Source organism: Oryx dammah, unplaced genomic scaffold, assembly GCF_014754425.2.
Source record: "Oryx dammah isolate SB20612 unplaced genomic scaffold, SCBI_Odam_1.1 HiC_scaffold_20, whole genome shotgun sequence".
Classification (NCBI taxonomy): Eukaryota; Metazoa; Chordata; class Mammalia; order Artiodactyla; family Bovidae; genus Oryx; species Oryx dammah.
Genome location: NW_024070204.1, coordinates 8,219,452 through 8,237,941, shown reverse-complemented (window position 1 = coordinate 8,237,941; position 18,490 = coordinate 8,219,452).

Sequence of the window (18,490 nt, the reverse complement as noted above, 5' to 3'; positions counted from 1 at the left end):
CATGTGAGCTCGTTTGACCTTAATTGCCTCTTCAAAGGCCCTGTCTCCAAAAGCAGTCATGTTGTAAGGTCCTAGGAATTAGGATTTTAACACATGAATTTGTAAGAAACACAATTCAGCCCACGGAAGTCTTTCCTTTATTTCCATCTTTCCCCCCTTTTTTCTTTCTCATTTCTTCCTTTCTTTCAGGAAAATTCTATTTAAAGCTATCTGGAGTCTTGTCATTAACAGCCTCTGACTATTTGACCTCCCTAGAGAGATTCCTGGCTCCTATACCTGTAGCTGCAAGAACTGTTCTAATAATGCTCTGACCACTTTCCCCAGAAAGGAGCATCCTTCCCAAAGTCCACCTAAGATGTGGCCAAGGAGGAATGCGACACAGACAGTGAAGGGCCCCCCGCCCCACCCTGAGAGCAGAGCAGAAGTCAGGGAGGAGAGGAAGGGGGAGCCCCTCGAGGTTGCAGAACCAGCAAGTCTAAAAGCTCCTTCCATCCTCCTGTTCTCATCCTGCAAGGGGTGATGACACATGCCAGCAAGAAGGGACCAGCTGTGTTATTACCACTCACTCCTTTCCTGAATGACAGCCATTGATGTTCAGTCTCTAAGTTGTGTCCGATTCTTTGTGACCCCTTAGACTGCAGCACACCAGGCTTCCCTGTCCTTCACTATCTCCCAGAGCTTGCTCAAACTTATGTCCATTGAGTCGGTGATGCCATCCAACCATCTCATCCTCTGTCATCCCCTTCTCCTGACTTCACTCTTTCCCAGCAGCAAGGTCTTTTCTAATGAGTTGGCTCTTCACATCAGGTGGCCAAAGTATTGGAACTTCAGCATCAGTCCTTGCAGTGAATGAGAGCTCTAGATGAATAAAAAGTAGAGACTCTGGACTGGACCAGGACAAACCCATCTCCTGTAGTCTTCCATGGCTGTTCAGCAATGCCTCACATGTTGAAGATAGCATCACAGACTCGTTAGGCTGAATATGACCCCCAGAGATGCTGTGTCCTAACTTCTTGTACCTGTGATTATGTTACTTCACCTGACAAAAAGGACTTTGCAGATGTGGCTAAGTTAAGGATTTTACTGGTGAGATTATCTTGGATTACCTAATGGGCCCAATGTAATCATAGGATTCTTACAAGGGGGAAATTGGGGTGAGGAGCATCAAAGAAGATGTGCCAATAGAAGCAGAGATCAGAGAGCAGGGACAATGATGTCCTGCTGGCTTTGAAGACAGAAGAAGGGGCCACAAGCCAAAGACTGCAGGGGTCTCTAGAAGGAAAGGGGCCAAGTCTCCTCTCTGAGCCCCTGATGGAACACAGCCCTGCCAAACCCTTGATTTTAGCCCAGTGAGGCTGATTCAAGACTTCTTAGCTCACACTGTGAGATAATCCACTTATGTGGTTTTAAGTCACTGTTTGTGGTCATTTGTTACAGCAGCCATGAGAAGATCATGCAATATATGAAGGACCTGGATGCATGTTACAGTGCTTTACTCCAGGAAACTCATGTGAGTTTCTGTCATCCTAGAAATATAGAATAGCATCTCATATTTAAATCTAGAACTGAACTGGCTAGAACTGGGATGATAGGGAAAGGCATCCATCCATCTCAGGCTCTTACCAGCATCCTTGAGGATCTAAGTGATGCAGAAAATTTATGAGGGATCTCGTGGTGTCAAGCTCAGATAAGAACAGCTGAGATGGTCATCGTTTAAACCCACATCCCAAGCCAACAGTTCAGCGGTCATAGCGTCATTTGGTAAAGAGCAGGATAGTGAATACTCTAGACTTTGTCGTCTCTGACACAACCACTCAACTCTGCTCTGGTAGTGTGAAAGCTGCCATACATTGAACAAAAGCAAAAGGGACACAGTCACACACCAGTGAAACCCTGTTTACCAAAATGGGCTGCAGCCTGGATGTAGTCACAGTTTGCAGACTTTTCCTTGGGGTGCTGAAAGGTTGGCAAACCTCCACTCCCTTGTGATAAATCTGGTGACTTGAATCTCCATGCAGCCTCAAAGGGCACAGCTCTTAGGGGTCCGTCTCCAATCCATCAGGCTTCCCAGGGGGCTCAGTCATAAAGAATCCACCTGCCAATGCAGGAGACGTGGCTTCAGTCCCTGAGAAGAGTCCCTGGAGGAGGAAATGGCAACCCATTCCAGTATTCTTGTCTGGAAAATCCCATGGCCTGGTGGGTTACAGTCTATGGGGTTGCAAAAGAGTCAGACACAACCTAGGTACTAAACAACAGCAACAATTTCAAGCCATCACAAAATACCTGAAGAGGAGTCCTTCAGCTGAGATGATCCCTTGAGGCCAAGTGTCCCCAGCAGAACTTCTGATCAATATCCTGAGCTCCAGTGATTCCTGCTGTGAGGGCTGGTCCAGTCTCCTGTCGCTGCGCCTTTTGACGTCTCTTCTGCAAGGATCCAGCTCTTTTCCTCCCAGACCCCCTTTTTTCATTTGAGAAAAGGAACGGAAAAAAGCTTTTTTTTTTTTTTTTCACAACCACAGGAAAACCATCGAGTTATCCTGCACTTCATATTGTTTATAGCCCATTGGATGTATGTGTAGACTTCAGTGGACAGCTCAGTAGACCCTAGGTTGTTTTCATTCTATGTGAACATCATTATTCGTCCGTTCTTCTGTGCCTTAAAAAGTCACAGATAGCACTGCAGATAAACATCTAGACAGCATGCAGTGTTATTGAAAACAGTCCAGGTTCTAACGGCCAGCCATGGGAAGCTGGGTGACCAGCTTTCCTTATATAACAGCCCATTAACCTGGTCTATTCCCATCTGGGTGTCCACTCAGGCTGCCCCTGGCCTTTCTGTAGCTGTCTGCTCTCCTCCACAGGTCCTGCATCTGGTTTAGGAACCCCCTCGGTTCCTGGTCCAGGAACGATTGCATTTGTGGGCTTGAACAAAGCTGAGGTAAATAGGCTTATCCTGAGGAGACAAAGTGAGTGTCCTGGGTTTTGGCCACCTGCCTTTCCTTCCGTCAGGTCAAAACAAAACAAGCTTTTCAGGGCTTAGTAAATACACATCCATTCTTTGGCTTCCCAGCTCTCACTAAGCCGATAGCTAATCTTTCAACACTTGGACAAATGTTTCCGATTGCTGAGTGTCGAGCTTAATTATACGAAAGAAAATGTTTAATGGGTTCATCTTGAACAAAGTGGTGTGCTTAATGGCAATTTTAAGAATATTTTTATTCAACAAAGCTTCTTATGTGAAAGAAGTGAATTTATAGCCTCAAAAGAAAAATTTTAGCAAAGATTATAGAAATGGCAAAGATGATATTTTCTTCCCATTTTGTTCAGTTGCCTTCCTTCACCCACCCACACTTACTGGAGAAGAGTCTTTTGCCTACTGACAGGCTAGCTTACCTCCCCTGGCAAGAGCTTAGGAATCAACAGGAGGGGAACAAAGGCATCGGGAAACAAAGGGAAATCACAGGTAGGCTAATCATCCAGTCATATTTCTTGACTTTGCATCCAGAAGCAGGGGAAGCACTGTGCCAAGGCAGGTATAAGCTGAATGAATGGGAAAACTGCAGAGACCCACAGTGGAGGCAAATTAATCCACTGACTAAGAAAACAAGCTGGTAATTGCTTCTTCTACATGTTGCAAAATGAAAGAGTTCAAAGGGATATGTTGTGAGCAGGAGAAGATTTTCTTACATAATATGAGACACTCTGTTTCATTTAACATATCTGCAGAACTTGAAGACTCTGGTGTTTGAAACTGGGAAAGACGAACCATCTTGTTTTATTTCCCAATCCTCCAATTTTATATCATTTTGAAAATGAAATCAGAACAGTGTGATGTGTTATGATGACATTGCTGATTAACTTTTGTCAGTTATTCCTTTAACCTAAGAAGACAAATATATGAGAAGTATTGATTGTCCTACAGAAAATACTAGAAGTAACTCTCATGCTTATTTTCGTTAAGTTAAGAAATAGCCCATAGGCTTCACTTCTTCCAGGAATTTAGGAATTGCACCCTGCTGAACGCATGGATGCTCCTCAATTTAACATATGTCATACCAACCTTAACTGGAAGCTGTAAACAGGAAGGGACACTGTGGATAATGATACTCATTCCTTACAAGGCATCTACCTCATCCCCTAATAAGGTGACCCATCACCTAAGGCATCCCAATTTAAATAGTACCATTATTCTTTAACTCCAAGCATCCTTTTTTCCCGTAAGAAGAATGTGCTCTGTTTTCTTCATAACATGGGCATAATGGGCAATAGGATAACTTATTTCCATCATATGGGAAGCAGGCAACTTTCTGGAACAATGCTGTACTTGCCTTCATGGAAACAACCTTTTTTTCTTTTTTCTTTTTTTTTGCCAAAGACAAGTGCAAAATAGTTTGCTCTTTGTTGCAATGTGTGTGCATGCTCAGTCACTAAGTCTTGTCCAAACTCTTTACAACCCCATGGACTGTGTAGCACGCCCAGCTCCTCTGTCTATGGGATTCTCCAGGCCAGCATACTGGAGTGGGTAGCCTTTCCCTTCTCCAGGAGGGGATCTTCCTGACCTAGGGATCAAACCCAGGTCTCTTGCATTGCAGGTGGATTCTTCACCATCTGAACCACCAGGGAAGCCCCTTGTTGCAATGTAGATGCCTACAAAATGTTCCTGAAAAAAAGTAAAGAACTGTGAGACAAATTTAATAAATCAGAATGCCAATTTAAAATACAGCTTAGTTCCAAGTATGTACTGAAAAGGGAGAAGATGGACAGGAGAGAGGAAGCAAAATGGAAAAAGGAGAGAAAGAGAAAGAGAAATCCACAAAATGAAAAGTAGGAATTAAATAGAAGGAGAGAAGCAGGTGTCAGGCCACTCAAGCTGCAACAGAAATCCTTTAACAACACAGTTCTGGAGGCTAAGAAGTCCATCCTCCAGGCCCTGGCAGATCTGGTGTCTGGTGAGGTTCTGAGTTCTGAGGATTCATAGCCAGCCAACTTCTCGCTGCATCCTCATGTGAGAGGGAGCTCTGGGTCCTCTTTCATCAGGGCACTAACTCTTTCCATCAGGGCCCCACTCTTATGACCTAGTCATTTCCTAAACACTCCACACCCAAATATCATCACACTGAGGATGAACTTTCAATGTACAAACTCTGGAGAGACGCAAGCCTTCAGTCTAGAGCAAGATACAAAGGCAGTGGTGGGAAGGAGGCAAGGAAAGTGGAGAAGAAATGTGGAGAAGAAACGGAGAGAAACCAGAGCAGGGAGGGAGGAGGAGAGCCGGGGAACACGGGGAAGGAGTGTAAGGAGAGACAGGGAGAGAAGGCAGTGGGGCTGTCCTGCCGGGACCCTGCTCGCCCTGCCCCCTCCCCCAGCCCCAGCAGTCATCTTTGGAGTAAGTCATACCAGGTTGTCACAAGGCACCACAACACTGATTTTCACAGAGAGTTATTTATTCAGCCAATATTCACAGTGAATCTTTCTGGGCAGGCTGTGTTCTAGGAGCTGGAATACATCAGTGAGGTTTATACATTTGTGAGGTTCAGTTTAGTTTGGTTGAGTCACTCAGTCGTGACTCTTCGTGACCCCGTGGACTGCAGCACACCAGGCCTCCCTGTACATCACCAACTCCCGGAGTTTACCCAAACTCATGTCCATTGAGTCGGTGATGCCATCCAACCATCTCATCCTCTGTCCTTTGTGAGGTTACCCTACTGAAAAGCACGCTTTGTTTTCATTATAAAATTCTAGAGTTTATGTTTTAAAGAAGGATTATTTTACCCCAGATTACTTGAGCCTTTGCATTCATAGGAATGATTAAGGGTTTAAAGCTGTAGTTTAGAACTTTTGAAAAGTCTGCATTTTTGGTATGAATTAAAAGCCTGTTTCATATTTGAAAGCAGCCAGATGTGTTTGAGATTTGATGAGGAGTTTGCACGGGGAGGGGCGGGGAGAGGGAGCTGAGGAATAGGATGAAATTATTTCATGAACCTAAAGGTTACCTTTGATAAGGCGCTCATTTTATTGTCTTGGCTCTCTTTTTTTGCCTCTGAAATCAAATCCACATGTCTCCTTAGTCCAATCGAGTCTCAGAAAACCGAGTTCTTGGCACTGTTATGCAGGAAATTAAGAGAACTTTCAGGTTAAATAATGGAATGAAGCTCAGTTCTTACTTTTGCAATTGCTCTTATCAAAATGTCAAGCTTCTCGATTCCGAAAGGCATCAGCCTTGGCATACCCCCCTCCTTGTGACGGATGAGATTGCAAGCGAGTTGTTACACAAGCAGCCGTTGCACAATACATCAGCGCAGACTGTTTCTCTGATTTAACTGTGTTTTTGGCAGGTCACTCTGAGGCCATCCCTCTGGGGCTGGTATAGGGCCAGGGTGATGGTTCTATGGGGAGGATGGAGTCATCGCAGAGACACTTAGATGGAGCAGAACTTGGGAGAGTGGGACTTCCAAAAGAAAAGCCCTTATGACTACCTGTCGTCATTTTCAAGAAATTATTTTGGTAAAAAGCACTCCTTGATAAAATCATTTGGCAACAGATATTCATTTTCCATGGGAAGAGAGATTGCTTTGAACTATTAGGCATATTTTATTTTAGTCAGTGAAATTCTGGATCCACCTCTGGATTGAGGTGATGGTTGATATAACATTGCAGATGAGATCAATACCACTGAATTGTAGACTTAAAATGGTCAGTTGTATGGGGTTGGCATATACACACTTATTGTTCAGTCATTAAGTCATGTCCTACTCTTTATGACCCCATGGACTGCAGCACACCAGGCTTCCCTGTCCTTCAGTACCTCCCAGAGTTTGCTCAAACTCACGTCCATTGAATCGGTGATGCCATCCAACCATCTCACTGTTACACCCTTCTCCTTCTGCCCTCAATCTTTCTCAGCATTGGGGTCTTTTCAATGCATATGCTACTATATATAAAATAGATAATTAATAAGGACCTACTATATAGCACAGGGAACTCTACTCAATACTCTGTAATGGTCTTTATGGGAAAAGAGCATTAAAAAAGAATGGATATATGTATATGAATAACTGATTCACCTTGCTGTACACCTGAGACTGACACAATGTTGTAAATCAATTATATGCCAATAAAAATAAGTAAATAAATAAAATTATCAGTTCTGTGCTGTTGCTGTTGTTAAGCTGCTAAGTCGAGTCCATCTCTTTCGTGACCCCATGAATTGTATGTAGCCCACCAAGCTCCTCTGTTCATGGGATTTCCCAGACAAGAATACTGGAGTGGGTTGCCATTTCCTTCTCCACAATTCTATGTTACCTATATCTTATCACAGTAAAAAATTAGTTGGTTGAGTTTACTATAAAACAAGTTGCAAGAAATAATTAGGCATCAATATAATAAATCAATGGGAGGCATGAAATGACATTCACTAAATTTGAAACAATGTTCTTATAGGCTCATAGTTTAGTATGATTTGATAATAAAGAAAGTTCATAGTGGACATAAATTTCTTCTATCCATAGCTTCCAAGTTTGTCTTCAGATGTGGGAATATTAAAACAAAGAAACAAAAGTGACCAAAAAAAATCCAGAGCTAGTCATTTTATCAGGAACTAAGAAGCAAGTAACCAGGCTCCTATGAGATAAATCACACCATTTGGCGTATAATCACTTTGTTTAGGAGATACTACATTCAGAGGGAATGATATCTGGTAAGAAAAGCATCTTTTTAATCTTATCAGAAACAGCTCTGCACCTGGCGTTTGGAGCCAGCATCTTCTCCCTTCATTAGAGGCTGAGCTTCAAAGCCTGAAAGGACTCCGTGTGAGAAGAAGCAAAGCTGTTTACGATCATTTTTCTCCCTTTGCAAGCTGAGCTGTGTGAGTATTGAAAAGTAGCTCTATCAGGTCCCCAGGCAGAAAGAGGGTTTGTAGAAAGTGCAAAAACTTACCCTTATGGCAAAATGATTCATCCGATAAAATTAACAACTTATACCGAGCCCCTATCTTTCTGCAGTATACAACTCATTTTTATTTCGTTTTCTTTTAAACTTTATGGAACTGCAGAGACCATGCATATGCTCAGCCAACTTCTCCGGTAAAGAAGAGGTTGACTTATTATTTAAGGATCAAAGCCTTAGCACATTTCCAAATTTGATCTGGGGGAAGGGGTGGATCCAGAATTTAATTCAGTGATACTCACAGGATCTGAACACCTCACAACCTCCTTAGACACTGAAACACAGAGTCAGCCCCTTCTAATGTTTAATCTAAGGTGACTCTGCTATTAAAGAAACAATTTCTTTTTGTCTCCTCTCTAGGAAGAATGAGGAAATCTATTTACATATTATCAGTTCATCTACTTAGGGTCTGATGACTGTGTCCCTCTGTTCCTTATCAGTAAACCAATAAATACAGAACCTTTCATATCCCCATAAAGAGATTATCTCAACATTTTGATGACGTGATACTTTTTCTTTAGGCGTTCTTTAGGGTAATCCATTGAACAAACAGAACAAAATGGCACTAAGTTATTGCTGATCATGCAGGAGCCCCGCTGCAGAGTTAATACGCATGCCATTGTCTGGATGGAATGTTAGTCAATATGACTACAATTGCCCATTGAGGACCAGGGTTGATTCCCTCTGATGACCTGGCTGACTCAGGTGGGGCCTCCCCCTCATTACAGAAAGTGCTTCTCTTTCAAAATTACACCTGGAAAGAAAAATAGGTAATGATTACCAGCATCTCATGTCCTTGGTTCCTCCAAAGATCCCCAGTGGGAGAATGGGTCAGCACCCACACTTATTCAGTGCCTGTCTCTGTGGAGGACAGAGCATCCTTGAAGGGGGTACCATATGACTTGCCTTTGCCAGTGAAATTGAGTGTGTTTGGATGGATGCTTTAACAGCCATCCCCTGCTCCTTTTTTCCTCCTTTGAGATGATAAAAGCAGGGAGCCCCTGCAAGCCTGGGTCCCTGAGTGATTTAAGATGAGAAGAGCCTAAAACACAGAGTGTGAGCGAGAAATAGACTCTATTATCTAGCCACTGAGATTTTTTTACACCATTATCCATTCCATCATATCTGATACCTCACCAATCACAGCTAGAAATTTCTTTAAATTTAATTTTTATTTTATGTTAAAGTTTAGTTGACTTACAATGTTGTATTAGTTTTCAAGTGTACAGCAAAAGTGATTCCGTTATACATGCACATATATCCATTCTTTTTCAGAATCTTTCTCCACATAGCTTATTATGGAACATTGAGCAGATTTTGCTGTGCTGTATAGTAGGTCCTTGTTGATTATCTATTTTATATATAGTAGTGTGTATATGTTAATCCCATACTCCCAGTTTATCCCTCCTCCCTTTGGTAACCACATCCTCAGTGGCTCAGGAGGTGAAGAATCCTCCTGCAGTGCAGGAGACGTAGAAGATGCAGGTTCAATCCTTGAATCAGGAAGATCCCCTGAAGGAGGAAAATGGCAACCCACTCTAGTATTCGTGCCTGAAAAATCCAACGGACAGAGAAGCTTGGTTGGCTACAGTCCAAAGGTTCAAAAAGAATTGGATGTGACTGAGCGACTACACTTGGTAACCATTAAGTTTGTTTTCAACGTCTATGAGTCTGTTTCTGTTTGATAAATACATTTGTATCACTTTTTTTTAAGATTCCACATATAAGTGATATCATATGGTATCTGTCTTTGTCTGAACAACTAGAAATGTTGAGTTTGTCTCCTCAAATTCCCAGTGGAACAGTAATGTTCATCAGTCATGTTCAAATTCAGTTGGTATCAACAGCTCTTTGATACCTGATGCTGGGAAAAAGAGCCTGATGCTGGGAAAGACTGAAGGCAGGAGGAGAAGGGGATGACTGAGGATGAGATGGTTGGATGGCATTGCTGACTCGATGGACATGAGTTTCAGCAAGGTCTGGGAGTTGGTGAGACAGGAAAGCCTGGCGTGCTGCAGTCCATGGAGTTGCAAAGAATCAGACATGACTGAGCGACTGAACTGAACGGAGCTGAGTAGCTCTTTGAGACCTGTTAATTCAATAGAATGAAGAACTGGGCTATCTGGGATCCACTGAGTTGACAATACCTACAGATACAAAGCCGCGGATTTGTGGGAAGCAAATAGGTATAAAGAGGTTTAATAGATGTCTCATTTTAGGAGACAATAAAGAAATTGCAAAGCAGAGTGGGACAGAGGGCATCCAAAATTGTCTTGGGTGGGACACAGCTAGAATGCTGCAAGAAATCCTAGTGCAGAAGTGCTATTCTGAACTCACCGAAATATAATGTGGAACCGTATTAGCCAAGGTTTCCCAGAGAAGCAAAAAATGGAACCAAGAGGATACAGATAGAGATTTTTTTATTGGAGTATAATTGCTTTATAATGTTGTCTTAGTTTCTGCTGTACAAGGAAGTGAATCAGCCGTACGTATACACATATCCCATCTCTCTTGCGTCTCCCTTCCACTCTCCTTCCACCCCTCTAGGTCAGCACATAGCCCTGGGCTGAGCTCCCTCTGCTATACAGCAGGATCCCACTAGCTATTTAGTTGACACGTGGTGGTGTATATACGTCCACCTTGAACCCTCAGTTCATGCCACCCTCTCCTTCTCCACCCACCTGCTGTGTCCACATGTCCAATCTCTGTACCTGTGTCTCTACTCCTGCCCTGTAAATGTGTGCACATGTACCATTTTACTAGATTCCACATATATGTGTTAGTAGACAACATTTGTTTCCCCTTTCTGACTTCTCTCTAGGTCCATCCACATCTCTGCAAAGGACCCAATTTCATTCCTTTTGATGGCTGAATAGCATTCAATTCTGTATATGTATCACATCTTCTTTACCCACTCATCTGTCTATGGACATTTATAAAGAATTAGCTCATGTGATTATAAAGGCTGACAAATCCACGATCTGCTATCTGCATGAAAGCTGGTCCTGTAGCTCCAGTCTGAATCCAAAGGCTGGAGAACCAAGAGAATTGATGGTGTAAGTCCCCGTCTGAGGGCAGGAGAAGACTAATGTCACAGCCCAAGCCATAAGGCAGAGCATTCTCCCCTCCTCTGCCTTTCTGTTCTATTCAGGACCTCAACAGATGAGATGATGCCCATTCTCACCGGCAAGGGCAGTCTCCGTGATTCCGTTTACTATCCGAATGCTAATCTCTTCCAGAAATACAGACAAACTCAGAAAAAGTGTTAAGCTAAAAACCTGATCATCCCATGACCCAGACAATCTGGCAGGTAAAATGAATCATCACAGGGACCTTAGGTCTGGTGTTAATGAAACTGGGTGTGCACGTGTGCACATATGTCTTCATCCATGCTGCAAATTAGAGGGAAAACTATTTACTGAGGCACAATATACATCCAGGAATACACACAAATCATAAGGATACAGATCAGTGAGTTTTCACAAAATAAACACACCATGTATCTAGTACACCATGTAACATGAGAATTCCTCTCATGTCTCCTTCTCCCTATTCAAGAGTAATTACTTTCCAGATTTCAAAAACAGATGACATTTTTTATGGTTAAGTAATATTTCATTTTATATATGTACCATGTCTTCTCTATATATTCACCTATCATTGGACATTTAGGTTGCTTCCATGTCCTGGCTCTCGTAAATAGTGCTTCAATGAACATTGGGGTACATTTCTCCTTTTGAATTATGCTTTTCTCAGAGTATATGCCTAGTAATGGGATTACTGGATCATATGGTAGCTCTGTTTTTAGTTTTTAAAGAACTTCCATACCGTACTCCATAGTGGTTGTACAAATTCACTTTCCCACCAACAGTGCAAGAGGATTCCTTTTCTCCACACCTTCTCCAGCATTGATTGATTGTAGATTTTTTTTAATGATGGAAATTCTGAGCAGTGACATCTCATTGTAGGCTTGATTTTCATTTTTCTAATAATATGGAAAACTTGGCAGTGGCCACAGGGCTGGAAAAGGTCTTCATTCCAATCCCAAAGAAGGGCAATGCCAAAGAATGTTCAAACCTACTGCACAATTATGCTCATTTCACATGCTAGTAGAGTAATGCTCAAAATTCTCCAAGTTAGGTTTCAACAATACATGAACCAAGAACTTCCAGATGTTCAAGCTGTATTTAGAAAAGGCAGAGGAACCAGAAATCAAATTGCCTAGATCATATGAAAAGTAAGAGAATTCCAGAAGAACATCTACTTCTGCTTCACTGACCACACTAAAGCCTTTGACTATGTCAGTTCAGTTCAGTTCAGTTGCTCAGTCATCTCTGACTCTTTGGGACCCCATGGACTGCAGCACGCCAGGCTTCTCTGTCACCAACTCCCGGAGCTTGCTCAAATTCATGTCCATTGAGTCAGTGAGGCCATCCAACCATCTCATCCTCTGTTGTCCCCTTCTCCTCCAGCCTTCAATCTTGCCCAGTATCAGGGTCTTTTCCAAGGAGCCAGTTCTTTACACCAGGTGGCTAAAGTATTAGAGTTTCAGCTTTAGCATCAGCCCTTACAATGAATATTCAGGACTTCCAATGAATATCCTTCAGGACTGACTGGTTGGATCTCCTTGGAGTCCAAGGGACTCTCAAGAGTCTTCTCCAACACCACAGTTCAAAAGCATCAATTTTTCAGTGCTTAATTTTCTTTATGGTCCAACTCTCACATCCATACATGACTACTGGAAAAACCACAGCTCTGACTAGGTGGACCTTTGTTGGCAAAGTAATGTCTCTGCTTTTCAATATGCTAACTAGGTTGGGCATAGCTTTTCTCCCTACGAGCAAGTGACTTTCAACTTCATGACTGCAATCACCTTCTGCAGTGAATTTGGAGCCCCCCAAAATAAAGTCTCTCACTGTTTCCATTGTTTCCCCATCTATTTGCCATGAACTGATGGGACCGGATGCCATGATCTTAGTTTTCTGAATGTTGAGTTCTAAACCAGCTTTTATTTTTATTTTCCAGGTCTAATTGTTGTTTTTATTTCGATATTTACTTATTTTTCCTTGTTCATTTACAATAAGCTTCAACTTTATTTTTAAGATGTCCTCTTTATTCAGGTTTGCAAGAAACCAGAGTATGTGAATCAGTTTCTTTTTTTTTTTTTTTTGAGTCAGTTTTAGTCATTTGCATTTTTCTAGAAAATTGTCCATCTCATTTACAATTTCAAGTTCAGAGGCATGAAGTTACAACTAGTATTACCTTATGGTGTTTACTTTTCTCTGAAAATATACCCCCTTTTCATTCTTATTTATTTAATTTTTATTTTTACTTTATTTTGCTTTACAATGCTGTATTGGTTTTGCCATACATTGACATGAATCTGCCATGGGTGTACATGAGTTCCCAATCCTGAATCCCAGTCCCACCTCCCACCCCATATCATCTCTCTGGATCATCCCCATGCACTAGCCCCAAGCATCTTGTATCCTGTATCGAACATAGACTGGCGATTCGTTTCTTACATGATAGTATACATGTTTCAATGCCATTTTCCCAAATCATCCCACCTTCTCCCTCTCCCACAGAGTCCAAAAGTCCGTTCTATACATCTGTGTCTCTTTTGCTGTCTTGCATACAGGGTCATCATTGCCATCTTTCTAAATTCCATATATATGTGTTAGTATACTGTATTGGTGTTTTTCTTTCTGGCTTACTTCACTCTGTATAATAGGCTCCAGTTTCATCCACCTCATTAGAACTGATTCAGATGTATTCTTTTTAATGGCTGAGTAATAATCCATTGTGTATATGTACCACAGCTTTCTTATCCACTCATCTGCTGATGGACATCTAGGTTGCTTCCATGCCCTGGCTATTATAAACAGTGCTGTGATGAACACTGGAGTACACATGTCTCTTTCAATTCTGGTTTCCTCGGTGTGTATGCCCAGCAGTGGGATTGCTGGGTCATAAGGCAGTTATATTTGCAATTTTTTAAGGAATCTCCACACTGTTCTCCATACACCAGCTTTTAAACTCTCCTCTTTCACTTTCATCAAGAGGCTCTTTAGTTCTTCGCTTTCTGCTATAAGGGTGGTGTCATCTGCATATCTGAGGTTATTGATGTTTCTCCTGGCAATCTTGATTCCAGCTTGTGCTTCATCCTGCCCAGCATTTCACATGATGTATGCTTCATATAAGCTAAATAAGCAGGGTGACAATATATAGCCTTGACATATTCCTTTCCTGATTTGGAACCAGTCTGTCATTTCATGTCCAGTTCTAACTGTTGATTCTTGACCTGCATACAGATTTCTTAGGAGGCAGATAAGTTGGTCTGGCATTTCCATTTCTTTAAGTACCTCCCATTTTTTGACTGTGTGGATCACAACAAACTAAAAGGTTGCAGGTGCAAGTTGTGTGTTATGCTGGGATTCGTGACCTCCAGAGGAGAGGATTTTGATCCGGGGTCAGATATGAGCCTTGACTACTTGGAGCATTTTGTGTAACAAAATTTTATTAAAGTATATTATAGATAAGGAAGACTTCTGACATAGACATCAGAAGGGGACAGAAAGAGTGTCTCCTTGGTAGTTTTTTAGCCAGGCGTTTTATGTCTGTTAGAAAGCTATTAATCAAATAAGAGAGACACCTCAAGGCTGATGGAGTTTCACCAGGCCCCTCTCCCACAATAGATAGGGTGGCAGGAGGTGTGTCATCCAGCCATAAAACAATTGACAGGAATACTGGTTTGTTGAGCGGTTATCAGCCCAAAGTTTGAGAAAAGAAAAAAAGTTAGTCTTAGGTGGAAGTATTTTGAAGAAAGGCAAATTCGAAAGCAAATAGATAGTTTCATTAACATAGCCTAAGAAAAATATTTCCATAAGAAAAACACATTGGTTAGCTCAAGTCAGGACCTCTGCCACTTGCAGTTTATTTCTTCCTGCCACTTGGGGACCTCTGGCCTTCCTGCTTGTTATCTTCTCAAAACTGGAAAATTCTTCAAGAGATGGGAATACCAGACTACCTTACCTGCCTCCTGAGAAACCTGCATGCAGGTCAAGAAGCAACAATGAGAACCAGACATGAAACAACGGACTGGTTCCAAATTGGGAAAGGAGGACGTCAAGGCCATATATTGTCACCCTGCTTATTTAACTTACATGCAGAGTACATCATGCAAAATGCTGGGCTGGATGAAGCACAAGCTGGAATGAAGATTGCAAGGAGAAATATCAATAACTTCAGATATGCAGGTGACACCATCCTTATGGCAGAAAGCAAAGAGGAACTAAAGAGTTTCTTGATGAAGGTGAAAGAAGAGAGTGAAAAAAGTGGCTTAAAACTCAACATTCAAAAAACGAAGATCATGGCATCTGGTCCCATCAGTTCATGGCAAATAGATGGGGAAACAATGGAAACAGTGACAGATTTTGCTTTCTTGGGCTCCAAGATCACTACAATGGTAACTGCAGCCGTGAAATTAAAAGTTGCTTGCTCCTTGGAAGAAAGGCTATGCCCAACCTAGACAGCATATTAAAAAGCAGAGACATTACTTTATTATTTTACTGCATGCATTTATATCTGTACTCCATCTGTAATTGATTTCTGGGTTCGGTGTGATGCAGGGATTAAGAACCATTTTTTCCATATGGATATCCAGCTGGCACAGCACCATCAGTCAAAAAGGCCCTCTTTTCCCTTGACTAGCAGTGTCACTTTTGGTCACATTCAGGGTGACCGCCTAAGTGTGGGTCTAGTGTCTAGACTTTCCATTCTGAGGCCTTGCTCTACTCATCTAACCATGCACTGTCTTAACTGCCATTATTTTACAACGACAAAACACACTGCATTTTTTTTTAAAAGAATGTTATTATTATTATTTGGCTGCACTGCAGTCCTGAATATTCATTGGAAGGACTGATGCTGAAGCTGAAACTCCAAGACTTTGGCTATCTGATGGGAAGACCTGACTCATTAGAAAAGACCCTGATGCTGGGAAAGATTGAAGGCAGGAAGAGAAGCAGATGACAGAGTATGAGATGGTTGGATGGCAACACCGACTCGATGGACATGAGTTTGAGCAAGCTCCGGAAGTTGATGATGGACAGAGAAAGAGGAGAGTGAAAAAGTTGGCTTAAAGCTCAACATTCAGAAAATGAAGATCATGGCATCCGTTCCCATCACTTCATGGCAAATAGATGGAGAAACAGTGGACACAGTGGCTGACTTTATTTTTCTGGGCTCCAAAATCACTGCAGATGGTGATTGCAGCCATGAAATTAAAAGACGCTTACTCCTTGGAAGAAAAGTTATGACCGACCTAGACAACATATTAAAAAGCCAGAGACATTACTTTGTCACCAAAGTCCGTCTAGTCAAGGCTATGGTTTTTCCAGTAGTCATGTATGGATGTGTCAGTTAGACTATAAAGAAAGCTGAATGCTGAAGAATTGATGCTTTTGAACTGTGGTGGTGGAGAAGACTCTTGAGAGTCCCTTGGACTGCAAGGAGATCCAACCAGTCCATTCTGAAGATCAGCCCTGGGATTTCTTTGGAAGGAATGATGCTAAAACTGAAACTCCAGTACTTTGGCCACCTAATGGGAAGGACTGATTCATTGGAAAAGACCCTGATGCTGGGAAAGATTGAGGGCAGGAAGAGAAGGGGACAACAGGGGATAAGATGGTTGGATGGCATCACTGACTCAATGGACATGAGTTTGGGTGAATTCCAGAAGTTGGTGAGGGACAGGGAGGCCTGGCTTGCAGCACTCCATGGGGCTGCAAAGAGTCGCACACGACTGAGCAACTGAGCTGAACTGGGTCCTCACTGCAGTGCATGGGGGTGTTTCTCTAGTTGCGGCACACACACTTCTCTTGTTGCAGATCACAGGCTCCAGAGTGCTCCAGCTCAGCACTTACAGTTCACAGACTTCGTTGCCATCCTGCATGTGGTATCTTAGTTCCCTAACTAGCGATTGAACCCACATCACCTGCATTGGAAGGCAGATTTTTAACCACTGGACCACCAGGGAAGCCCTCATATTGCACTTTTAAGGTATTTTCTTAACACAAATTCATAAGAAAAGAAGCAATGGTTCAAATGATATGGATCATATTCTGGAAGCTCTTGGCTTATACAGTAGAATGCCTTCCAAAGGTGTCACATTTTCAAATAATGTACATAATTATTATTTTACTTCTTTGGCCTTAATTTTGCCAACTTTTAGTTCTTGCATTAAAAAAGATTGCACCAAATGCACCCAATACTGGTGATATTGACAACCACCACTTGGGCCATTACACTTCAGGTGTTGTGCTAACATTTGTCTCAAAAGATCTGCAGGATTGGTTATATGCTTCCCATTTCCCATGTTAGGAACCCACGGCTCTGGAAGGTCACCTTGCTCTTGCAAGTCAGGGCAGCAAGTGCCAGAGATACAAGTCCAGCCTCTAACACCCTCTCTCCAGAGCAGAGTCCTTCCTTCCCTCAGCCTGCTAGTACTTTAACTTGCAAATCTTTCATAACAAGGTAGGTGGAATTGCTTTCTCTTTGTGGGCAGAGGTGTCCCAGCCCCCCATCCTGATGTCTTTAATCCTTATACCCTTCTCAGAAGGAATGACAGTTGACAAGGCTTCTTCCTGGCTGGGGGAACCCTGCATATTTGATCTTTCACCCGAAAGAAAGACTGGAGTGATGTCCTTTGCATGGATGCCCCTTCCACAGGGGCCAGTGGTCTATGGGAACTAGTTAAGCAGTTTCAGAAAATGTATTAGTGGTTACATTGCCACCCCTCCTGCGTAGGTGAGAGAGAAAGATGTGTGGGGGCAAGATTTTAAGGGGAAACAGCACATCAAGAGGATGGGAGCTGCAAAGGCTTCTAGGAGTAACCTTGATGCCTGTGCTGGTTGACCTTGGAGGGAATTCGCAATAGACAGCATTTGAAGGAGGAGGCCAGGAGAATGAGCTGGGAAGTAATGTGTGGGTTGCTCACCTTAGAAACAGGCTCCAAACCAACATGCAGACCAGATTCTTCATCTAACACACATGTATCTCTTTTTCTCACACACGTGCACCCACAAATCTCTCCCCGTTGCTCCCCTACACACTGACAGTTCAGATCTTTGCCAATATGCTAGAAAGAATTTTGGCAAAAGAAGGCTCCAGTTCCTTCCATGGCCCCTGACCATGTGCCTTGTTCTGAGCTGAGCTGGGGGAGGAGGGAGAAGGATGGAATGAGTGGAAGGAGATTTGTGGAGGTGCCGTGCCCTCTCTCACCAGCTGATTTTTAAGTGCAGTTCAGTCGCTCATTTGTGTCCGACTCTGTGAACCCATGGACTGCAGCACAACAGGCCTCCCTGTCCATCACCAACTCCTAGAGCTTGCTCAAACTCATGTCCATTGAGTCAGTGATGCCATCTAATCATCTCATCCTTTGTCGTCCCCTTCTCCTCCTGCCTTCAATCTTTCTCAGCATCAGGGTCTTTTCCAATAAGTCAGTTCTTCCATCAGGTGGCCAAAGGATTGGAGCTTCAGCTTT